The 26,154-nt window shown below is 42.7% G+C and overlaps 1 long non-coding RNA gene across 14 annotated transcripts in view; it reads right to left on the bottom strand.

Annotated features, from left to right (window-relative positions):
• Positions 1 to 26,154, bottom strand: part of LOC137843411 (uncharacterized) — a 77,764-nt gene that overhangs the window by 16,442 nt on the left and 35,168 nt on the right. For 2 of the 14 annotated variants that reach the window (XR_011089493.1, XR_011089494.1), the window contains one exon: positions 18,091 to 18,142. The exons of 5 other annotated variants lie outside the window; for them this stretch is intronic. This is a non-coding gene — a long non-coding RNA (uncharacterized lncRNA). Of the gene's footprint in view, positions 1 to 5,009; positions 5,161 to 6,133; positions 6,154 to 6,240; positions 6,371 to 13,007; positions 13,028 to 18,090; positions 18,143 to 25,101; positions 25,693 to 26,154 lie in introns of those variants that run through there. 7 more of the 14 variants (XR_011089491.1, XR_011089499.1, XR_011089492.1 and 4 more) reach the window with 7 other exon arrangements.

The following is a 26,154-nucleotide window of genomic DNA, read 5'->3' as shown; positions in this document are numbered from 1 at the left end:
CACCATCTGTAGGCTGCGTCCTTGCCCTTGAATTCAAGACCTGTTGACTTTCAGTAAATACCAGTCCTGGATTACGTTCTCTGTTGCATCAGTGCACTGCCAGAGGGCTCACCACACACGTCTGTAGGCAGTGGAGCTTTGCTTGTACTGCCACTGAAGTGTGCAGCTGCTGCACCTCTGCTTCTATCGCTGGAGTTGCTTTCCCTACAATACTCCACACATGAAAATCAGAACACGGTGAGCGATGGGATACTTTGTGCTACACATAAAAAGAGAAGGAGCGTGGAATGACACGTTAAGACCCCAGAAGACACAAGGTTCACAACTGGAACTGGTGCTATGAGGTTAAGTGTTCTGTACATTATGTTCTGGACTCCTTCTGCCCACCCTAGCCCCACAGACGTTACTGGGTGTTTGGGCTGCCCAAGAAATTGCAGGTCAGCAGAAGCCAAGTGTGGCTCCCTCACCTGCCCTGCCCACGATCCGTGCTTGCTGTAAACAGATTCTTTAAGCTCCGACTCTCATCGTGTACAAAGCCGGGATCCCATGCTGCTTAATTCAATTTGGCAGATAACATTGGTGAAAGGCATTGATTTCTTCCCTCACTGCCTCTTTCCCTTCCATCAATTTTCCCAGATAAAAGGCCTGTGGCTCAGACCCTGCTGGTGACGGATGCCTTGTAATTGCTTTGAATGGATTATCACCAGACATCTAGCAGGCATTTACAGTGCTATAGCTGTAATCAGAAACAGTCTCACCCAGCACAAGGACTGTGAGGAACAGACAGCTGTTCCTATTGCCTCTGCCCTGTCTCTCTGGTCTTACATCAAGCCTAACGTCATTTATTTTTATTGTTATTACAGCACTAACTAGGACATCCAGCTGAAACCAGGGTGCAGACAGGCTCAGACCCCAAGAACCTCTCCTTGCTTCCGACAACGTATGGGGCAGCTTCAGCTGCAAGACAACTGCCCTCCCATCTTGTCCATCAACAAAGTTGTTGTCAGTTAGTGCCACGCCGCACTGCCAGCCCTGGTTTTAACTGAGACCCTTCACGCAGCACCACGGCTCGGTCAATCTGTGTGGAACACTTCCATGGAAATGGCACCTCGATTGGAGAGGTCTGTGTACTGAGTACAAACAGTGCGAGCTTCACACCTCCAGCCTTTAATTCTAACCAAAAATCAATCCTACTTTGAAGCAAGTTTCATCTGAAATGATGTTCCAGCTCAAAGCTCCCCCTGCTATCTTTGAAAACAACATGAAGTCTTTCCTGGAGCAAATTAAGAGTTACTGACAGTCTGGTGCTTGCATCATCAGTGAAAACCCTTCCTGCACATCCCACACCTCCGTGTCTAGCGAAGGGTGGACAGGCCTCGTTTTACATGATGCTAATTTCCCAGAACTCAAGCGAAGGATCCCTTCTAACGCTTCACACGGGCTTGTCAAATGTGCAGAAGTTGACTAATGTAAAAAAAGACAGCTTTTAAAAAATATATATTATGTGATGCAACAAAAATTAAGAAAATCCTTCACAATTTTTGCACCTTGAAAACCCGAATGAAGGCGGGGAAGAGGGGGCAGTGGATTTGCTAGCATACATGTACAAGCTGACTGTAGGGCTTGTGCAGCTGGGAGATAATGTGCTTTGCAGGTCATTGGCTCTTAAACACTGTGTTATCTCTCTGTAACATACACCTTGTTGTGTCTTACTGCTTAATTGCAGCTGATATGCAGGCCATAATATTGCTTATCATTAGCCAGAGGATGGCAATTACCATTTAAGATTAAACTATTTTCTTTTTTTCTTCAGCCAAGTCTCTGTATGACACTTCCTTAGCCCAAGAAAAGATTTGCACATGCAGAACAAATCCATATACTAATTGGTTATGTGCCCCTCATAATGATGTATAATTTCGGAAGCACACATCGTGAACACCATGAGCAGTGACCAAGACTGCACAGAGCCTCTCTGCCTGAACTCAGAGGGTCAGCTGGCTAGCCAGGGTTGCCTGAAAAAAAAGCAGACAGCAAGAAAGGCAATGAAGTCCTGTGATCTCCTACACAGGCTAGGCTACAGCCTGCTGACTGCCAAGAGCAGTGCCTCAACTTGCGTTTAGCTCAGTCCTTTCCTTTCGACATCGCTTTTCAATGCACTTTCCATGGCATCAGCTTCACCCCTCTTCTTCACTCACACCTGTTTTCCAAAAAGGCTTGATAACGTACTGGATGCCACCTGTCTCACAGGCAGAGGAGCAGCTGGATGCATCCATCCTCCCGTTCTCCCGCATCGTGATGCACTGCAGAAGTGGGGGTTTAGCTCAGCAGAACACTGAAGCATATACATAATTTGGAAACAGCGTTTGATATATCCCAGAGCTTTCTGCTTTATCAGGGTTTTTGTTTCAGAAATGGACATATTTAACAGAGATCCCAGCGTGGGGAAGTAGTTTGAAAGACTGGACGATTACTCAGCTTAAAATAGTGAGGCTGCTCAAGCTGACCCGTCACTAAGTAGCTACACCTTTTTCAAGAAAAAGGGATGTGTTATTGTGCACACAAAGACTTGAAATTGCTCACAAATACTCTGCACTAAAATCCACAATGGCCTGAAAGGAGATTTAACTACTGATCACCACAATAAAGCTTAAAGACTGAATAAGAACTGTGTTCCTATACCTTTACTAAGCATTTATGAGATTCCCTTAGAGCGAAGCCTTTAGCTCCTGAACATAAATGTGGTAACATACAGTTGCGAGGACTCCTTATGTCAGAGGTCAATGGTTTAAATCTCCTGTCCTGTAGTTTGTCAGCTCCTGTTTATCCTATCCAGCACGGTGCAAGGGTACAGCATATAAATCTTCCAAAAATGTGTTTTGATCTTTCACCTACAGTACATTAAAAATAGCCCAGAGCAAGAGCTTTTAGCATTTTGTCATAGCAATTTCTCTGTCAAAAATGATAGATGGCCAGCTACATGGAAGGCGAATGAACCAACCCAGAGATAGGTAACGAAAAGGCCTGAATTATACCTCCAAGAAGGAAGAGTTTTACTCATGGTGGAAATCCCCACTTAGCTCACCCCACTGAGCCTATGTGTTGCAGCACAGAACATGTTGTAATACTCATCCAGCAAGACACTTCTTCCCTCCCTGCACATGTTGCTTTTAAACCTCATAGCAGTTTTGATAGCTCAGGCAAGAGTCTTGAGTTGTTTTGTTTCACAATATCCTAGCCCGAACTTCAGCAGAATGCCCATTTCAATTTTATTTTTTAAAAAATATTATTTAAAGACAGACGCTAATTTTCCCTATCCAACATTATAAGAGCTTCAGCCACTCAGCTTTGCTGAAAACCATCTCCCCAGCGTGTCTCAGGTTAAAAGCCAGAAAGTGACAACACTGAACAACACATCTTCCTCTACTAACCCTACGGAGTTAGTCTGATAACAAACTTTGCAGCTCTGAATTCCAAGGATCTTCTGGTGCCCTTGCTGCAGTCAGAAGATGTATATCACGATTAGTAGAGCATGTAACACTTCATCACTACCAGTAAACAGAGAATCTTGACAGCAAACTAGTCTGATCTATTACTGCTAGGTTATGGTTTCCCTCCTAGAAGAAAAATCAGACAGATTTATACACATTAATTTTCCCTAAGCTAATTTCAGATGTTTTTGACAATGTGTTTAATACTGATTTTACTGTAAGTTTCTGGATTTTGTCTCATCAACACTTCAATGAAACCCTCCCAAGAAGACTTCTATTGTTGTTTACCATCATGCTTTTTAAAGGAGCTGAACTAGTAAGAAAATGCTACAACATGTACCCAACTGTCATAAGCCTGCACAAAGAAGATTCCCTCTGCATTACGTACATTCATTAGCCAGGTGCATAGTTGAGAAAGTATTAATAGATCATCTGAAGGACTTACCTGGCTGAAAGTTAATCTATTTTTCCAATATTATCAGTTGGTTTAATAAAAGATAGTGTCTATTACTGTAAGCTATGCTTTACTTGTATCTGTAGATTACCAAGACACAATTACCAAAGTGGAATAGGTCTCTGAAGTATTTGTTCAGGAAATTAAAGCTTCCAAAGCTGCAGCTGCTTCCATATTTGTTCAGAATGATGCACACCTTCCTAGCAAGCTTATAAAGAATGTAACATCTGTTTACCAGACACCTTTATGACATTCTACCTCTCTGAGTAGTGTGCTAAGATTTAAAGAGTTATCATGTTAAATCTTGCAGAGGTGCTAAATAAACTGCACCCAAAAAGAGTTCAGAATTGCTAATAACCCTTTCTTCCTTCTTTGTCTCCATTCTCCAATGACTCAGCAGCACAACAATCCAGGTATTTATCAAAAATAAAGCAACCAGTTCAAACAGATACTGCATCATTTTGTCAGCTCTCTACTTCTCAGAGATTCTCCTATGCCTGTGATGCAGCACAAGACATCCATTTGAGCTCACACAAGTTACTTAGACTGAAAGATGGAGAAGTTGGCCCTGTGAGAAAACAAAAGAAAACAAAACAAACAAAACACAAAAACAAGAAGCCAAACAAACCCAACAATGTTTTGTACCTAAGGTCTCTAGAAATGCTTGAGAAGCTATGATTTTTTTATATTCAGTCCAATAATTAGGTCCTAACTGTCAAGTTTTCCAGAGAGCCTGCCCTTTTATTTCAGACTGAACTCAGATCCCATATTGTTAGAATCTAAGTAGATACAACATTGTGGAGCTTAGCAGAAAAACAGGAAACCAGTTTGGGAAGCCCTTGAAACAGCACCCATATGTAGCTCACCACTTACTCATGCCAATTACCAATAGCAGTACTTTACAGAATCGGATAAGATTATAAATTGATCCAAAAGGTTATTCACTGTAGCTGTAAAACTGGAGTTTTATGTATGAATCAGAGTGGAGTAAAGTCCACAGACTTTTACACATTATTTTTAGTTGGTTCCTTTTTTCAAGATACACTATCACTTTGATCAGACGTTACCTTTGGACCAGGAAGCTAGGACAGTCTGCTTTGTCTACCACCAAGCAGCCAGTAACAATCCATGACATCAGGAACTTCCACACTTTTCTAGCAGGGCACTCATCAAGAAGAGAGACTTCACCTTGCTCTCTCTCAAAAGACAGCTCTTGGACTGGGGAAGAAGACATAAGCCTGTCTTACTCAAGGAAAAAAGTATTTCTAATATTTGTGTTTATATTTTTCCATTTTTTATATACCTCAGGGAGTCATTTGCAGGGCCAAGATAACATTGGCTTCACCTGATCATGTACTGTGTTCTTCTTGTTTTTGATGCCTCGATCAAGAGAAGAGAGTCTGATTTTTATGCCAATGTTTTCCTTTTGTTAGTTTGGGCCCATGACTGGGCCTATGGAAGGAAAAGACCCCATGAAAAACCAACACGATGGCAGGATGCAGAGGTTAATTCAGAGTTACCTGAACACTACAGTATCCATACCCCTTAGAGCCTAGGGGTCTGGACAGATGGGGCATAGGTCCTTCTAGCCTCAGATAATAGCAGCCCAGATTTCTATCTGGGATTGCCGTGTTTTCTGGCTAATGCAGCCACGTAAGAAACCGTCTGTCATACAGAAAGCTGCAATTTCACATACAGCAGCAGTGAGAGAGAACACATGAAAAAAAAGGTACAGCTGCTAAACTTCACACCAGAAGCCAATCCAAACAGAGGGAACGTGGGTGCTCCAAGCCAGACACAAAAGCATCATTAAATGAAAGAGGAAGGAGAACATAAAGTAAAACATGTTTATTGCAATTATTCTTTAAAATATTTGTGATTTTTAGTATTCATATTTTAGTATATTGTTGATTATTTACATTTGGGTAGAATTCGGAGGCTCAGGCTGGGTATGAGATTCAGACCCAGACTCCAATGATTTATGGACTATATAGTTAGGTCAAAGTGGTTGGAAAAAGAACGGCACTGAGAAAGGAGGGAACTGACTCTTCCAACACCACACAAACCAGCGAAGGAAACATAACACATCCCCGCTGAGAACCATGCAGTGCCTTCGAGCACTGAAACCGGCAGCATTTCCCCCTTCCCCTCCGTCTGCCAGTCATAATAATAGCTACTCATCTGTACTCACAAGATAAATCCCATGTGTATTAGCGACCAAAGGGCTCTGACAAGTTCTAGATAACGTACACCAAATTGCCCAAGTGCAAAGGGAGACAACTTCCTGCCTCTACTCACAGAGCTACAGCGTCCTCAGATCCCCACTGTGTTGTGAGCACCGGGTGGATCAGGGTAACAGCGGCCAACCCCGGGCCTCTGCTTTTCTGTTCTGCACTCAGTCACACGTCATCCGAAGTTTCCATTTATAAGCACTTTATATGGAGGCAATAAACTATTCACAGATGTTATAAACATTTTACAGGTCAGGGTACTACACATGCTAGGGTTAACAATTATTTACTAAAACAGCTATTAATCATTTACAAAATGTCTACGAATTGAAACTCGGCATAATTCATTACGATGTATAATGGCTGTTATCTTCATGGCCACACTGGAGATCGGTCCAAGGATCTCTGCAGCTCAAAGATTAACTCTACTCATAAGGCAGAAACAAAGATTCCCCACATGAACTGTGGCGGGCTCACACCTACCACGAGCTGGACCCACCAAACTGCAGCCCCCAGTGGGGCATTAGCTCTGACTCCTTACTGAACGAAGCAAAGCATTGCTCCTCCAAGAACATATCCCATTTCTTAGGCCTGATTTTTCATTATCTCCAGTTGGTGTGATCAAAACAAGTCAGCTACTCACCACTAATTTGTACAGACACAAATGACTGCACTGAAATGCATGGAAGAAAGGCAGGGATATGTTAAGACCCGAGTTTCAGGCATGCTCGTATGATTGGTGTTTTTCTTGATGAACATCCGAGAGTATTTCCTGCCCACTTTGGGAGGATACAAAGGAATAGCTTCACTCCTTTGGGACTTTTAGGAGTGAGAGTAAGAAAGTCACATGTGAACTGGACCTGCTGAACATACTGGTACCTTCAGACACCTCAGAGACCATGAGTGATACCTTTTAAAGCCAGGGTACAAAAAGAGATGCATTATCATCTCTTTACAGCCAATGCTATTTATCTGAGACTTGTGTCCCAACCAGCCCTGAAAAGGTACCCTACCCAGGGAAATGGTTCTGAAAACATAGATTCTCCTCCCTTTTTAGCAAAGACCTGTTTTTATCTTTTGCACACAGCTGAAATTCTGGAGAGCCAAAGCCCTAAGCTATCTTGCAGAAATCACCAAGGCATGGTTTTGTCTCAGTGTCACAGGTCATGACCCACAACTATAGCCAATGTTCCAGGGCTTTTTTTCTCTTCCCTTTGTCCTCCCCAAAGCAACCTCAATTGCAAATTGGAAAAGTCCCGCAGCCAAACTTTCCCCTTGGGGGGCTGAACACCTGTCACCTCTGTAAGCACACACTGTAGAACTGCACAGTTCTTGGTCACCCATCAATCTCAGCTACATCAGTGATTGGAGAGCTGCTGAGCAGTTCAGGTTGGAGGGCAGGAGAACAGGTGACCTATTGTTCTTTCCCCTAAATCCATGTCTCGACTTCCAACTGTGCAGGTGGTGCTAGCAGGAGGCATTGGTGACCTCTCTGCATTTCTACACCCCAAGAGAATCATGAAGTATAAAATGTTTCTGTACTCTGAAAGCAACATCACTTGGTCCTGGCCACAGCCTGCATTGATAAGGTTTTTCTGTGAATTTTTGCTGCTCAGTGTGAATTCAAATCATGTGCATTTCTGCCACATTTCAGTTAACCACTGTATCCATTACAGAAGTGGTCTTCTTGCATTAAATCTGATTTAGCTGGAGTTTACAATTCAGTGCATCTGTGCAACAGTGCTTTCTTCAGCACAACTGTTTCCTTTGCCAATATTTTTCATGCTTCAGAACTCCTTGTATACTATCAGGAAAAACTGATACTTCCTCTTCCAACAATACCACTTACAATAGGCGCTTACATTTCACATTTATCTATGCAACATCAGAACCTATTTCCATCTTGACAATTACATCCTTTCTGTTCCTGTACAGACGCATACTTCCATGACTAGCCAGCCAACCTCGAGCTCTAATCTGAGGAAATGTTTAGGCATATCCTTAACAAAGCACAGAGTAACTGTGCTACCTCTAAACAGGACTGCTCACGTACTTAAGCATGTGCTTAAACGCTTTCCTTAATGGAGACTGTGTTAGCCTACAGGACACACCAGTCTGTTAACGTAACTCTGGAGATACAAGAATAGTGTCCTGGCTGCATTTGTGCAGTCTGATAAGTGCTAATCTGATAAAGACTTAACCACCCAGGCTATATGCGTCAATGAAGACAGTGTAGTGAGTGGATATTATAAAGATACTGCTTATCTGTCCAAGAACAAATGAAAATTGGTTCAAAGAACTTGGTGCTTTGGAGATAAAAGCTGAAGAGGTCTTGTAGGGTGGACGCTAGGAGATGAGGTTATCAGAACAACAGGCAGGCTTAAAAACACCCTGCCTCTTTATCTTTTAATTGCCACTATAATAAAGTCACAGACCTTCAAAAGATGTACAGGTGTCTTGTTCCAATTTACATAATTGGACAGTAAAGAGCTTCGGAGTCTCTGAGAATCTGGATCCTAGTGGCACTGATTTTAAAGTGCAATCAAATTTATTATAAATGACCAGTGCTTGAAATGACCCTTTTCTTTTTTTAGTCTGCATTACAGCTGAATGGGAATACAACGCATCCATTTTCTGTATCTCACTAACTTGTAATTCTCTGTGTTCTGACACAGGACTTCCTTCAAAGCCTTAAGAGATCTGATCTGATAACAACTGCTTCTAAAGACCTCATAATAACATAAACACTTCTATGTACATATATAACAATCAAATATAATTATTATCCGGTGCTGAAACTCCTTTCTGTGCTGATTCCTAGTTTACAGTCTTGTTCACAAAAATGTATTTTAAGTTTTCTGTTTCACTGTTTTCCAGAGACCATGTTTCAGGCTTTTTTTTTTTTCCACCCCAGTATCCCCTAGTTTCACTGACAGATATGAAAAGCCTGTATGTACTTCTGCTTCTCTGATAGAATGTCAGTTTCAAGAAGGACCGAAGTTTGGAGGGGCACAAAAATTAAGCCATCTTTTTTCCCTCACCATATGATGAATATCCACGTCTCTCCTGCTGACTCAGTGGCAGCTACAGGGACCCAATGCTTTCAGAAATAATGCTCAAGGTCTCTCTAAATTAAGCTACTGATGGTTAGTTCTGAAATTTTAAACAAAAATATTTCCCTTCTCAGATGTGTCAGTGCTAAAGGAAATTTAAATTAACTGTTTCTTCTTTCTGTATCTTGAAAATTTGTCTGTAATAAAGTCCAAGCCATACAGAAAGGCTGCATTTGCACCTAGTGAAATAGGGTATGGGTCAGTTTCATTTCCCCAACACTGAAACGCTTAAATTCCCTGCTTTATAGAAGATTGCAACTCTGAGCTAGACTCAGAGGTTTCAGTTCTCAGGGGGTTTGTTTCCCACAGCTGCTCTTCAGCCAAGCTGTGAACGAAGCTGAAAATTCATTTGAAAAACCCTCTATGGTTTCTCATGCTTTCACAATTACATTATAGCTCTTTCCTCAACATTTACCACCCCCTGCAGGGAATTCCCCCAACACATGGGTAAAATTTACCAGGAAGGCTTATAAACCTTGATAAGCATTTCATCTCAAACAATGCAAAAACTTGGTTTCAAATAAATCTGGGAAATTGTCTTTTATGAGCGCTGTGATTTTGCCATGGCTGCTTGGATGTTTGAAGTTCTGTTCTGGGGGCTGGACTCGGGGCCCACTGGAAGGCCTTGCATTTAAATTCATGGGCTCTGAAAAGTTTTCAAACTGGTAATGCCTCACACTTTGCCTGTGACTCAGTAGGAAAGTCCTCTGTGAGCTGGGGTTGAGGACAGCTACCCTCTCTCTGATCAGAAGTTGAGTTTGTGGCTGGGTACTGGTGGCCTCAGATGAAATGTCAGATGAGCCATCCTGCCAAGGCTGAAGTCCATCAGATAAGAACAGTTTGCAGGCCTCAGTGCAATAGTGCCAGACCCAGCTCTTTACCAACTTTCTTTCTATTAGTCCTCAAGTGGTCACTGAGGTCACAGCATTTGCACATGGGAGTAACAGTCCCCATGGAAACCAGTAAACTGGCATCTGCTTGATTTCTTGTTTTAAAGGAGCTGCAAGGCTGCTCGTGCTCAGTGAGGAAAATCCCTGCAAGCATGCAGCTCCTGGCAGTAGAGAGTTTATTTCTTCCACGTCTCAATTCCACTTTCCAGCCTGGCCCTATTACTGGTACATCGTGCGCTCTAAATGCCCAGACACTCATTCACCAGCATCACCCAGGCCTGTTTATGAGCACTTCGTTGTCGGTTATTTGAGATCCTGCCAGAAACTAACAGGGAGTCAACCCCTGAATTCCCCCCCTGGAAGCCAAAGATGGAAACACTTCTTTTTAATTCATATTGGCAAATCCAATGAACTTCAAATTACTCAGAATTTGTAAACACAGTTTTGATCATCATCATCTTAGCAGGGATTTATAATCAAGGTAATAAATTTAAACAAATTGAAAACGAAGAGACACAGTTTCTGATGACCATGCTCAAAAAGATGCCTGCAGTCTGTCATTATCCTGTAGTTATTCCATGCATTCACTTTCACATGTGCCTGAATTTATTTTCACTGCTGCCCTGCCTTTACTGGACCCTCAAATAAACAAAGAGTGAACCTAAGGCATTACTTTGGTTGAACTGCTGCTCTAAACTGTAGTATTTTGGAGTGGGAACTTCCTACTACATATGAATGTTGCTCTGAAGTACATCTTTGATCTGTCTTTACAGCCACTATAACATAATTATTTTTTTTCAAAAGCTTATTACTTATTCCCACACCCTGCTGCACGAAGTTCATGCCCATGAACACCATTTTTAATTGCCATAAATACTTCTGTCTGATCAAAGGAGATTTCTGAACACAGAATCTGCTACAATGACACCCGCTGGAGCAAAATCTAAAATAAACATGTAAACAACCTCCTGAGATACGTTCAGCAGTACTATCACATCCTTTAAAAAGATGACATGAGAAGAAAAAAAATAAGGGATGGGGGAAGAGGGAGGCTAGCCAGATTTTAACTTGGTGTAACAGATACTTACACTAGTAAATTAAATGTGTGGGAATGTTCCCAAACACTAAGGGCAGCTGACAGGGAATGTCTTGTGTCTATATGAGAAAACTCTCCTAAGTTCGTAAGATTCTGACACCGGGTGTCTGCGTATAAACTGCTTTTTGAGAATGGTCTCCCACTCCAAGCCCTACCTGGGAACCGTTTAGAAAAACACTAGCTGGCACGGGCCAGAATTCTGCCCAGAAACATTTCAGCACTTCAGCAGTATGGTATCATGTTCCACGATTGAAGAACATTCCTGGGAACATTCCCAGGCATCCCTGATTTTACTAGCACGGACACAGCCTAAGATTTCCAGATGCTTACTAGAATAAAGCTTTGCTACTTGGACAGTATCTTCTGAACAGAGAACCCTTGCAAAATAAAAAAATATAGGCTTACTTATGGCAGAAGTCACTATTACAGTAACAATACTGCCTGAAAGGGATTCCTGGTCCAGTTTGGAATGAGCGCCATTCCACACTTGCCAGAAAGCTCGGTGTTCATTAAGCCTCTGTTGTACACTCTCAAGCTGCTGTTAGCCTGCAACAAACAACGACAACCCCAGCAGTTAAGGAAGACAGGACTGAACACAAACACCTCTGGAGGAAGATTTTAACTCTGGAATTAAAAAAGGGATGTCAAAGCATGAACTAACACCATCTATAATGAGAAATGTTACTAAGTACTTTTGCTAGTGAAAGCACAAACACAGCACTGCTTCCTGCCCACAAACTCTGAGGCTTCCCTTTTCTTCCTCTTCACCTCTTTCACCCTCTTTGTCTCTTGATCAGTACACCAAAGGTGTAATTCTAACACAAAGAGGCAAATCAATCCTAGCTGCTGTGCAGCTACATCTTAGTGCTGCAACAGAAACGTTCTGCAAAGAGAACACAGGGAATCACTAGGAAAGAAAAATGGAGCACTCTGTAAGTCTATGACTATGCCCATTTTTGTCCATCTGTCCACACCCCCCTCCATTCCACACACACACACACGATTTAAAAGAAAAGACAACAGTAGGACTGGAAAAGGTACACAAAATGGAGAAGAGATGGTTAAAGGCACTGAACTATTTCTATGCAGTAAACAGTGAAGTCCTTGCCACAGCATACTGTGGATATTAAAATTCAGAAAGCAACTGGACAAACCGAAGAATTGGAGAATGGGTTGGCAAGGACCTTAAAGCTAACCTTGTTCCAACCCCTGCCATGGACACACCACCTCCCACCATCCCGGGCTGCCCCAAGACCCATCCAGTCTAGCCTTAGGCGCTCAGCTTCTCTGGGCAGCCTCGGCCAGGGCCTCATTGCCCTCAGAGTAAAGATTTTCTTCCTTACACAAAATCTAAATCTCCCCTCTTTTAGTTTAAAGCCATTCCCCCTTGTTCTATTGCTGCACTCCCGGACAGTCCTTCCCCAGCTCTCCTGTAGCCCCCTTTAGGTGCTGGAAGGACTCTGTAAGGTCTCCCTGGAACCTTCTCTGCTCCAGGCTGAACAAGCCCAGCTCCCTCATCCTGTCTTTGTAGGAGAGAAGTAGCACCACAAAATACTACATAAAAGGCAGTGGGTTTGGCTCAACACCTTGAAACGTGGGCTCTGTACTGGGTGAGTAGCACCAGATGTTTGGTCTGTTCTCCTGCTCCTTCCTGGGCACAGGACACTGGCAATTCTCTGAGGCAGGATGTCTGGCTAGCCAAAACTTTTGCCTGACCCAGCATAGCTGCTCTTACCTGGATTTAATTTAGCTAGCATGGAGAGCGATGCTGGTAAGGATCTCATACCACAGCCTCCCAAACAAAGCATCCTGGGTGGTTCCCCCTCACAGCGGGTCCGTAGGCTGGCTCCTGCTATGCTGCCTTTGCTGTTAATCTAGATCTGCCGGAACAGAGCTGTTTGATGCTTGCGTATCTGTGCTACAAGCACAACTTACTTCTGATGGGCAGGCATATCCAGATTGCACAATATTTTACATACTTCTAATATCTTTCGCCACAGCCTGGTAAGGGAGAGACATTTTATCATTCACTTTTCAGCAGAAAACTAAGGAGGCTTTTTTTTTTTTTTAATATATTCCCAATATAGAGTGTGGTTAACAGATAATACATTTGAAACTTTGAAAAAAGCACTGTCAGAGAAATGCATTTAGAATACAGTCCTCTGAAACATCCCCCCATAACCTAATTGCCACTGGTGTGGCACAGCTGAGTTTTCTGTTTGTATAGGACCATGGTGATTTGTATTACAAAAAAGCTACTCAAGATTACACAATTTCAGTTAAAATGATGAGGAACTGAGTGAAATTAAGCAGATGCACATCTAGCTGGGGGATCAGGATCTAAAACTATCAGGGCTTAAAAGCAGATGTCAACTGTTATTTGTACACACCTAACTATAAAATCCTGATCTTGGATGGGCTCTCTCTGGATTTTCACAGTGACAGCAGATTTGACCAGAATTTGTACACTGAACAAATTATTTGTTCACATTGCAACACGCTGTTTTGCTTTGGTTTTTCTTGTTTTTGTTTTTTTTTGTTTTGTTTTGTTTTGTTTTTTGTTTTTGTTTTTTAGAACAGAAAAATGCACAAGAAGGCCATTCCTGCAACCAGGGCTGGTTTTCCTGCAGTTCTTCGTAAGTGCCTTTTAATTGATGAACGCCACATCTCCCTATCCCCATGAGCTAAGCCAGTTAATAAGGCAGGCTCCCCTTCGCCCATGACAGTGCACATTGATAGGACTTTTGTTAAAGGCCAGAAGTTAACACATTTTACTAGTTTTCTGTCCAGAATGCACTGCGTTTTTTTTGAAGAGATATCAGTGTAGCTAATCACTTAAGCCTTACGTTTGAAAACAAGGAAGCTTAAGTGCCAGAAATAGACACATTTGCCAATTAAACAGAAAAACAAAAAGCAACCTCATCTAGCTGGTTGCTCTCCCTTTCAATGTGCTGGTTGAACAGGTTGTGTTCGTTTCAATTTTCATGCATAATGCACATGTGATTTGTTATATTCAATTTCCTACAGCACTGAAGTGAAGGGCAAAGGCACCACAATGTAAAGGTTTTCTTTCCTTCTGAAAACACTTTCCATCATTGTCAAAGGAGAGCGTATGTATAAGAAACATCATTAAAAATGCACCATTTAAAAATTTGTAATTTTGAAAGCTCTAAAAGGTGGAATTGACACTTGCAATACTAAATCAGAGGTTTTAGATAGTGTCTTTCACCCAGAAGCCTTGGAGACACATGTAGTGTAACTTCACAGCTGTGTTAAATGACCTAAAATTAACACTGCTAGCAGAGCTGATGAACCCGGGCCAGGAACAAGAAGAACCTTTTCAGCAGCAACAGTCTTAAAGGGATCTTAAACTACTGACTGAAGATGGAGACAAGAAAATGCCTTGACAGATGTCACAAAATAAATCAATGGCTAATCCTGACATATCAAAGTTTCTTCAGCCCGATTCAGCATTCTCTCAGCTAATTAGTGTAGGAAAGCATCGCCAACTTCAAGTTATTCAAAATCTTTAGATTGTGAAACACTTCCCATGTAGAAAATTATTTTAAAATTGCTTAAAAATCTTGAAAGTTATTTGAAACAAAAAAAATAGCACTTTCATTTGCTTTCTTTGATTTCCAGTTCCTGGTACACTAGCATTTTCACAAGTTTTTTTTTTTCCCTCTACCCTCAGAAGCTGTAGAAACTCAACGTTTTGAACAGGAAAGCTAATAGCCCTGTGCCATGACTCTAGAGATGGGCTTGAAGAAAATTCCCAAGTGTCACAATGTTAAAAATCAAAGAGCTGGCAAAATACCTCAGATCTGAAGAGGTGAAGAAATATGAGTGGCACTAGACGGACTTGAACAGCTGTACGTATTTCATCCCAAGATTTTAAATTCTGTCAAAATATTACAGTGAAAAACTAACATTCTCCATGGAAAGCAGATATTTTTGGTGAAAATGCTATTTTATCAAAACTCCACTTTCCATTAAACACAGTTTTGACAGAAAATTTTCAGCTATCCTTATTCAGTGTTCTGCTCTGTAGTTGAAAACGTTAGCAGTTTTTTTAGGCTGTCTCTACAACTGCAAAGATTTATAGGGTCTTGGCAAAGATGGATAACAGGAAAAATCTGATTTAAGCACTAGTTCCTTCATATTATACATATTCCTGGAAATTATTTTTTACTTACTTTTAATAGAATAGATGATAGTGACACAGCACAGCAATGCTACTTCAGCAAAGCAGTTAATATTTTCTTTCTTTCTTTCTACAAAAATCCTAAATAGTATTAACACAGCATCTCTCCTCTACTTGTAAAGCATTGGAGAGTTTCACTTTGGCTCAACAAACTAAGGGGTCATTGCTCACCTAGTCAGCTCCTGGTACCACTGGTCGGGGAGTTGATTTTGGGAGTCCTGTAGGTGGAGTTTGCCCCTTCCTCAAATCCTAAACAAAGGTATTCAGGGCAGGACCATGCAGAAACGTCTGCTGGAATTATGCAGGCCTCCCTGGGCTGTGCTCTGAAAGCAGGCTGGCTGTTGCTGACCGGTTATATCATATTACAGCTCACTTTGAAGTAAAATTGGAAAAACAAAACAAAATAACACAACGACAAAAAACTGGAATCAGAGGGTGCAAACCAGAGGTATTTGGAAAAGCAGAAACACATTTTCACAGAAAAGGAGAAAGAAAGCTAGAGAACTTTTCAGTAGCATATTTTACTCATACATTATTTTTTTTTTAAGATTTCCAAAATCTATTCACAAGGTGTCAGGACTCTGCAGCATCCAACATTGCCTGCTAAACCTTCCCTAAACTAGAAAGTCCTTAGGAACAAGGTAGATCTCTTTAGGAATGAGGTGAAAGAGAAGCCACCGTGATGACCAGCACCCAGTTTAGTGCTGGCCTTTGCCTCAGATTGCACAAGGACAATTCCCAGGCAGAGGCCCAGAGGACACTTCCATCCTTAGCGCTCCTGGTGGGCCACTTCTGTTGCACAGAGACAGTGCTGGGATGTCAGCTGGTCTCAAGTGAAGTTGGGGGGTGCATTCATAGCTGATTAGACTTAGAACGTGCATTTCTCATGCCGCTCCTTCCTCTTCATCCTCTGTGCAGATGACCTCACCCGGTTACTGTGGTTAGCAAAGTACCCAAGCTTACCTCCAGTTACTGTGTGGCAGGGGCAGGCTACAAGATCCTTTTAACCTGACAGTTACTAATGCAGCCAATCTGCAAGACAGGCATGTGCCAGCAAAAGTAGGGCACAAACCATATACGTAACACTTTAGACCTAAAAAATACAACACCCTCCCCCTTCGTCCCCCAAGACTGAATGCAGATGAGAAGAGGAATGTCTCCACATAATGTCACACTCCAAATAGATTAACTCAAAAATGATGCAAGGAAACAACTGCCTGTTTCCAAATCAGAGATCCATGCACACACACAGACACACGCAGACTTTTTGCTAATTGTCTCTATGGAACCCCTAAATATCCACTGACATTATTATAAATCCTTCCTTCCTGCAAGCCAGCATTCCCCAGCCTGTTCCATCTCTCACTTCCCCCACAAAAATGACAGACTGACTCTAATCTCCCACCTGCATAAATCTCCTACAGACAACCACAAATATTTTAGCTATGCTGATTTATGGAAGCACGAGCAAGACTAAACCAGGAGATATATCCTCCATCCACAATGACTGATGGCTTGCTGCAAATCTTTCCATTTAAAGCACTGTCACTTTTGCAGTTCCGTAGAGAGAGAAAAAAGAGGAATAAAATAACACTCAATAATGCAACTTATGGCAGCTCCTAGAAAAAAAAAATAGGCATTTGTGCAATCTGATTTCTTCCAAGTTTTCCTGCATAAAATCCTTGCTTTTAATTGAAGAAATTCTGCTTGAGAGAGAATGTGAAGACAGCTGCAGGACCCCGCAGCCTTCCTCCTCTCCCCCCGGCTCCAGCCATCCCATTTTCTGACTTTAACTGACTGTGGCAGCCTTGATTTACAGCCAGTGGGAAGTTGACTTTTTCACCAATGCTCTGCAGCCAGTGCTGCCTGCTTTAGTTCCTGTGGATTGAAAGCACGAATGATCCCCGAATTCAGAACAGTTAATGGCATTGATCTCCCTGAATTCAGTGGGCCACACGTTGAATGGCACTTGGCACAGGAAACTCCCCTTGACCCCAGAGAATGCCCATCATAGCTGGGTTTAGTTTGGCAACACAATCAAGACCATCAAGTTTGCTTATGGCATATAAGCAGAAAAGGCACAAACTGTCCAAAAGACCTGTCAGCATCTGGTTCATCATCCCCATGCTGTGTAAGGGCCCCACAGAGGCAAACGCTTTTTCAAAAGAGACCAAATTCATTTAGCTGCTCTGAGACAAGCTGTTTTAAGATGTTTCCCCTTTAGTATTTTGCACAAGGCCATCAACAGGGACAAGTAGTGCTTGTCATAAAATGTGATTACTCTTCTGCTGAACAACTGACACTTGTAGTTCCCAAGAAGTGGGCTGAGACCTGAAGTCTCAGAGTAAATAAAGGGGTTTCTGTATTCCCTGCTCCTCTGACACCCTTTTCCTAGCACTGTTTCCTCTTCTTCACCTTCCCTATAGTGGGCTACGTTCTCCCTGCTAGCTCGCTGAAAGCTACAACTTCACCTGTTGTCACATGCATGTTAGTGGTGTGTCAGCTGGACAGCTGCATGCTTCTTGTTCTGCTGCAACTGTCTGGTAAGGAAAACCTTACAGCAGGACCACTGCTCGTACTCCTTTTAGTCAAGTCTGAAATTTAACTGACTCACCAACATGTTGCTGGGCACAAATCACCTGCGTTTTCTGAATCCAAGTTACTAGCTGGAAAGAAAAAAAAAAAAGAAAAGAAAGAAAAAAAAGAAAAAAAAAAGAGGGATATCGGTTAAAAAGAAGAGCAATGGATATTTTATTTCTTTGGAATGGAAAGCAACACATGCATATCTGAAATGCAACGGTTATTTCAGGGCCTGTTACATGGTCTACACGGTCTATTATATAGAATTTGGGAGTAAATTTCCTCTCCAGGCTCTGTGAATAATCACTTCCGTTCTTGAGGTCTTAACTTCCTCAATCAGTAAAATGGAAAAAATTATATATACCCTCCTTAGAAATGCGTGTAATGACAAACCTTTGTGCAATAGCTAATTGTACTGTATCATTAATAGGGGAAGAGACCAGCTGCCAAGGATCTTGGGACACATTCCCATCCGTATCGGTGACACCGTTCCACATGCTTGCTTTAGGGTTCTCACCCAGTACCCAGCGGTGAAACTTTTCAATACCTGTTGTAACAGGAAAATTTGTTTTCCCTTACTATGCATGAAAATGAAACAAACCAGTGGTAGCATTTTGTAATTGTTTCTGCCAGCTTGTAAATCCAACTCAAAGACGTGAAAACAAGGTCCTCCCTTTAGAGGAAATGAAAAAATATCCCAGTGACAGACACTCTACTAAGGCCCAAGGATAGAACCACACATGGATTTTCTGTTAAATATCAATATTTAACATATTATGTTAATTTTATATCCATATTTTGTTCTATAAGTAACTTTGTAAAGCGTTTGCAGATTTTCTTTGGGTCACCTGCTTGAAGTGGTGAAATAATGCATGCGTTAAACAGGATCTGTTTAATCTTATTTAACAGTGTAAGAAGAGGTGAAAAAAAGGTACTGAGGGCTTTGAGACGTTTAGCAGTGGGACAGCATGATCCCCGGCATGAGGGCAGTACCCTGCCATCCCAACTATCTTTCAGCATGAAGACCTTTGCGGCTCATGTCAAGCTAATAGCAAGAGACTTACAATTCTGACAGTTATTCCAGTTGGGTACAAAATACTAATTTCTCAGATCTGCTCAAAACGGCCTGTGTTGGTAAACTGCACTGTTGCAAATCAGGTGCCTGTGTAGGGGCATATGAGCACGATAAGGCTTAAATTGATGCTTCCAGGGTGATACTTTGTTCTCGGCATCTTAACGTACATCCTGTCCCTATGGCTGTTCTGCGATGGCGTAACTGGGCTAGAGAAAAGATCAATTCTACTAACGCAAAAAATTGAAGGCACAGTCTTTGACAAGCACAAATTGTAATTAATGTACTTGCTGTGAACTAGCTGCTGCCAGGAAAAAAATGAATAGAATTTTGGCTTAAATAGCCTAGAAATCAAAGAATAGTTCCAAAGAGGTCTACATAAAAAGCCGTATGGTAGCAACTCAAAGGGAAAAATAGAAAGGTCTTAGCCAAACCATGAAACATCAAGGCAACGGGAAAGAGAAAAAAAAATAAAATTTTCTATTGCTTTTTTATTTCTGTTAGTCTTCTTTTGGGCACATGGGCAATGATCTCAAATAATTGTACATAGCACTACCGAAGCCTTGGGTTATGTGTGAGCCCACACCCATACATGTCCAAACAATAAAAAACAGTTCTACAAGATTATCACTATGTCAGAGACACACATACAGTGTATGAATAGACCTTGTGGTCAGGGTTCAGGACTGAGCCTGCTAGATACGACAGATGGAATATCACCTCCAGAATAATCTTAGTTCAAATTCTGTCCATTATTCGGAATGGACCTGAGCAATTTTTGCTGAAAGTTCTTGTACTGCCCCTAAAAGCATGCTTGACATCAAGCCTCGCATGCCCATGTACATGTATACGTAAGAAAAAGCTGAGGCTCCAACTTATTAACGTAAAATGACTTCAACACAGTGTAATGCCAAAACATACAGTTGAAATTTCCCTCCATTATAATTCTGTCCTGTCTGCAGCTAAGATCATCGTGCACATCCAGCCTCTTGGTACCTTCTTATCACCAATATATTGGAGACTAACTGCAGCTAACACGAGCTGCAGCATACAGGACCTGATCATTTAGCATACAGAGTGTGAATGCGAACAACACATTCATAGTGAGGCTAATGTATTATTTAGCTGGTTAGATCACATTCCCACATGGTTCATAACTACAAATCATCAGCTCGAGAGAGGCACTCCTAAAAAAAAGAAATTTTGCACTTTTGGGAAAAAGTTCCTAAGTAATTCTTAGAGAAGACAGCAACAGCTGCTGCTAGGTTTGCTGCAGTTTAGACAGGAATTCTTCAGTTGCACACAGTGGATTATTAGCTGGAATTTGAGCATACTGAATTATAAAACAATTCTAACATAGTATGGAGGAACAAAATTCTTGAAACATTTTTTCCAAAGAAAAGGGCAAAGTTGTTCCTGATGTAGCAACAGCATGACTCTATTTCATTGCTAGTAATTAATCATCTATATTTTTTCTGTTTAATTTGTTTAAATAACGAAACTGTTGTTTACTAAAAGTAATATTGTTTTGAAAACAAGGTTTGTGTGATGGCCAGAATGGAGAGTTTGCCACAAACATAAGCTAAATGTTTACGGAAAAATCAGTAAATTGGAAAAAACAGGCAGGGCAGTGGCAGGTTCATGCTGGGAAGAAATTGTTGCTGCTCCAACCCCCCATGCCAGATTGTAGGACGCTGCTGTGAGGTCACCTGCACAGATTCACTGCAGAATTCAAAGACACCAAGTGACCTATTTTATGCCCGGTAAGGAAATAAGATTCTAGGAATAGTGTCCAACGAAGTATCTGGTCACTGACTGCAGTGAGAGCTCTGTATAGTCAGCAGAACCTCACCTTGAACACGTTGCCTGTTTACATGAGACACTTCGGAAGCACATAGAACCAGAGACAGATCACACCGGAATGAATGGCTCAGGTCAGTTCCTATCTCAGACTGACAAAAGCTATTTAAACTAGAAATTAAACCAGGGGTATGTTTATGCAATGAAATGGTGAGCAGCAGTCTGAGAAGTTTCTGGAATTCTAGAAGGGATTTAAGTTCTGAATTGAGAGACAGGAATTTCAAACTGGAGGCAGCAACCCTTGTGACTACTCAATTCTTTCCGACTGGTAACCCATTCACAAATAAGAAGGTACATGTTTACGGTTCACTGCAAAGAACAAGGACTGTTTTTTAAATGAGCTCCAAATGACAATGCCATTGAGTTCTGAGGCAAAACCCACTTAGAGCTGCTTGACTGACAAATGAACTGCACCGTCAGAGAGGAACAAACAGGCCCCAAGAAAAGAACTTCTCTCTATTCTGACATTCTGCAATAAACTAAACACAAACTGTCCACTGCTCTGTTCCGCCCTTAGAGCTCTTTGAACATAAAGCACAGAGCCCAGATAGCACAGCAATCCCCATCTCAGTTCTCGTTTCCTCCTGAAGGCTTCATGATCTCACTGCTAAACTATTGATCTTGGTTCTGTGCATGAAATGGGTACATGCTGGCTGACCTCTTAGCATACTTTTCTTATGCTGCTGGGTGCACTCCTCCTGGCATCTAAGTATTTTTGATTTTGCCTTTCGAAATAGCTTGTGTAATGGAAAGGCAGGGAATATTTTTTCATGAAGAGGAAAATAGTGTTTGGAATAGCAGCTTTCTTACTCATTTTGAAATCTAAGAAGAAAGGTTCACGCATGAAAACTGTGTACCATATTTTGCACTTGTAAGAAAAATTCTGACAAACTGAGGGATCTGTAACTTTACAACCTGGATTTTTACCCCCTGTGCAGGCACCAAGGACACTGCTGATACGCTTCAGGTGTGGATTCTGCATGCCAAGAGAGACAGACCTGTAAGTATCAGCTGAGTCTGCATCTGCCTGCTCCTTCGCTGCAGGCTGCAGAATTGATGTTATAACAGGCAGACTTCAAAACTGAAAAGAACGTTCCTTTAAACACGAGGGTCAGATGGTTCTGATCAAAAGAAAATAGATCAGAAAAGCAAACAAATGTACTCAGTAAGCCAAGTTTCACTATGAAAGGCAAGAGGGTCTTCTTTTTTTATTTTTGTTTAGCCTGTTCCTGCCCTTATCGTACTTAAGTAATGGTTTTGGGAAGGAAATTTGAATAGATCCCATAAGAAAGCCATAGCCAACCTACAGTGCGTTAACCAGAGGGAGAGGTAAACTACTCTGGATATTCTAATGAATTAAATTATTTAATAACACCAGCTAATATAGTTCACTTATAAAATCTTTCATGAGCTTTAGCACTGTATTTCACTCACTTGAGAACTCTTGACGGCTGCTAAGACACCTTCCAGCCATCCAATTAGGGCAGAGGAATGGTACAATTCTAGTAATGAATTTCAGAATTTGTCAGAAAATCAGAGAAAATGGTCATGATTTTTTTTTTTTTTAAAAAGAAAAAAGTACTACAGCCGACATGTAAAACATTTCTTGAGCAGCAGTACTGAGGAAATACTTGCACATGGCAAACAGGCTGAAACCTGGGTAAGACTAAATCCAAAATGGCTCGCAGGGCTGCTGGAAGTACTTTGTAAGACAGTCACAGACAACTAGGCAGGTCTGTTGCAGGTTTTATTTTTGGCGTGGTTAAATGTGATGTATAAGATTATCAGATGCACTACAGAGAGATGAAGCAGTATAGAATAGAGTCAAGATCTGGGCTATTTAATGAAACACCTTGTTAGAAACTGAGGTATATACGGGGACTGGATCCTGCAAGCCTCCAAAGGCCCAGGCTGAGGGCCTGATCAGCAAACTGCTGTCTGCATTTATCGAAGAAAGTTTATCCAAATACTAAAACCTTTCAACTGTTGTGGATGTTTTCTTCTATTATAACTGGGAAATTTACACATCCAAAGGATACGCTTCCCCTTCTCTTGAACTAAATTAATTTCTGTTACTCCTGCAACCACAAAGCGTAATGTACTGCTTACATACAAGTTCCTGGCCTATGCATTGTGGGCACCAGAAAAAAGCATGGTCTGTTTCTCTGCAAGGTAGGCTAACTCTGCATAACCTTGTAAATGCCAAGAACAGTGGAAAAACAGGGCCTGAGAAATGGAGAATGTATTACTTCACTGTGCACTTAGCTAACACTGAGTTTCTTGCAGCAGGGCAGGAAATTGTATCAAACATCTCTCCGTGATGTTGGCTCTTCCTACACAGATCCTCATCTTCCCTACCAGCTCTCTGAAGTGGAAGTACCGCAACAACTGCTGCACTTGTCCAGAGGGACAAGGAACAAAAGGCTTGAACAAAATGGACCTGGATGTGAATTGCTGATACCACGTGGTAAACTCGACCCTTTTCCTACCACAGCTTAAGAACACTCAGCTGCTGTCTGGCCAAGATAATGAATCTCTCTCAGTGTAAGGCAACCAGACATTCTGAAGAAAGAATGAAGAGATCTGAGGTGAAGATTCATGTTTTAAAATGTTGGGCCAAGTGGCATCTGCCTGTCCGGTAATTCCTTCTGCCTTTATCTTCTGAACTGTGTAATAGTGTGTGACTAATATCAGTCCTCCTACTTCTTCAGCCTAGTCATTTCAGCTGATATTTTAAAGCGTACCACACTATGTGCTGACTTGCCTCCACCCTCTGCTAGCTTTCCTGTTCTAGAGAGAGACAGAGAGAGAATGACTCATGCATATCTCCTACTATTCAAGCCTTTTAAGCAAATTCAAAGGAAAGTTTTAAAGGTGCTCTCTTGATTTGGGAATGCCTGGGTGGGGTTTTCTTTTTCTCTGTGTGCTTGTTTTTGCCAAATTGTATGTAATTTTCCAAACTCTACGATGCTTAGACATTTTAATCATTTAAGAACCTTTCTGACCCTCTCAAACTGCAATTTGGAAATGTCAGAAGTACCCACTAATACAGGCATTTATGGACACCTATAGGAAAGGAAAATGAGGAAAAAAAAAAAAAAAGGTAGATATAGGTAGATATAGGTAGAAAAGGTAGATATATTTTCTGTAGGTGCAGGCTACTGTACAAGAGCAGATGAAAAATCCTCATCAGGGAACTACAAATCCTGCTTGCAGCTTCACCCAGACACTGCTGATACTAGCAACAGCACCATACAAAAACATGCTGGATCACTACAAAGGCAGATCCTCATTCTTTATGGCTTTCCAGGTCTAACTGACCTCCAGCCAGCAGCTTGCAAGCCACCAGTGAATGTGCTATGGTCATGTGTCCACAATGAGATACACGTGCTGACAATCTGTGTCTTTATGATGTATAAGTATATTAATTATTTAAATTAAAATATATAAATGTTAAAGTAACTCATGTTGAGAACTTTTAACCAGAATGGAAAGAATCCCTTAAAAGCAGCTACTTAAAAAACTACTAAAAGTATCCAGAATCTAAATAAAGTGCTAACTTTGGAAGAACCACATTAATTTGATTTTAGAGAACAGGGGGAAGATTAATGAAAGGCTGTAAAAGATCACCAAGAAAACAAAATGGCACCGTCAAGTGCTGTTTTCTCCCAGACTTTTTAATTCCAGGTCAACTCTTGACCTCAGACATGATCTAGGGAAAAGCACAATCAATGGATAAAGGCAGCTTGCTCCATAGCATCTAGTTCTGCTGCTTTAAAAAACCCAGATGTCGTCTTCTCCCAGCAACATGCTGTGGGGGATTTAGAGGTGCTTGTTTTTCTGGAACCTGAACATCTAGGAAAGACTTATGAGAATGAGGGGGATAAGGACACAGGGGATTTATGCTGGATAGCTTGGTGGAAGGATTGAACATCCACATGCTTAGTTCAGATGACAAACTGAGAGGTACGCCGTGCCATTAGGGTACCTATCTCATCTTCAAGTACATCGGCAACCTCAGTGTCAGGCAGGGATATCAGCGGGAAACAAACTGCCGCTTCTTTTCTCTACAACGACCCAAATGCAGATTCTAACAGCGTGATCCAATCTCACCTGTTGATTTCACCTTGACAAGGCACTCGCATGCACTGCCCCAAGGAAAAGTGGGTCAGGTACTGTCCCGAGCCGGCTCCCAGTCTGTGGAGACAGCACCAGGCGAGTGGGCCCTGGGCATTTCATGGGCGGCCCCTCCTCAACCTGGCACCGTGTGGTAACTTTTCAAAGAATTAGTTCCTGCCTTGCAGCCAACTTCTCTGCTCTCAGAGCCGAACCAAGCACGACCCAGGCTTCCTTCTAGGGAAGGGCCTTTGCAGCGGCTCCGCTACTTCCTTGTCACACAGCTCCCCGTGCACAACCAGCCCTTCTTCCATCCTCACAGCGAGCCGACAGCCCCGTTAGCCAAGCAATGGCACCGCTCCGACGCCTCCCGCTGCGGGGCGAGGGCGGGGAAGGGGAAGGAAGCAGGGGAAGGATGAGGCCCTGCCGCCGCCTTTTCGAGCCCCGTCACACGCGGGGGCCTCGCTCTCCGCCGGGGGCTGCGGGGGATTCCCCTCAGCGAGATGGCGGCCGGGGGACGGGCTGGGGCCCCGCCGAGGTGCCTCAGCCCCGGGGCCCCGCCACGGGCGCCGAGGGACGGGGCCGGGCCTCGGCGCCCCCTGGCGGGCGGCTCTGCGGCCCGGCGCTGAGGGAGCCGCGGGCGGCCCGAGGCAGCGCCGCCGGGTCCCGGCCCCGCGGAGCCCCCGGAGGCATCGCCGCGCCTCGAGGCCTCGGGCGGGGGCAGGAACGGGGCCGGGCCCCGCTCGTGGCCCCCGCCAGCCCGCGGTCGCCTTGTTCCGCCCCGAGGAGCCGGTGGCGGCAGTGCCGCGGGAACGTCCCACCGCCATTTTAAGCACCTGCCACTTCCCAACCCAAATGGATGCAGGAAGCAGCGCGGCGCGGCCTTGGTGCGCGGCCCAAGTGCGGGGTGGTGCCCTGACAAGAGGTCTCACGTCAGGCCTTGTCTCTGGCACAGGTCCCGGCGCTGAGGCTCTCCCCTAACAGCTTTCAAAGGACTAAAAACCCTCGTGCAATCAGAACAAGCAAAAAGCAGGGAAAATCCTTCCAGTG

Source organism: Anas acuta, chromosome 22 (genome assembly GCF_963932015.1).
Source record: "Anas acuta chromosome 22, bAnaAcu1.1, whole genome shotgun sequence".
In the NCBI taxonomy this organism is placed as follows: domain Eukaryota; kingdom Metazoa; phylum Chordata; class Aves; order Anseriformes; family Anatidae; genus Anas; species Anas acuta.
Note: the sequence above shows the minus strand (reverse complement) of the source record. Positions and strands in the feature narration are given on the sequence as shown.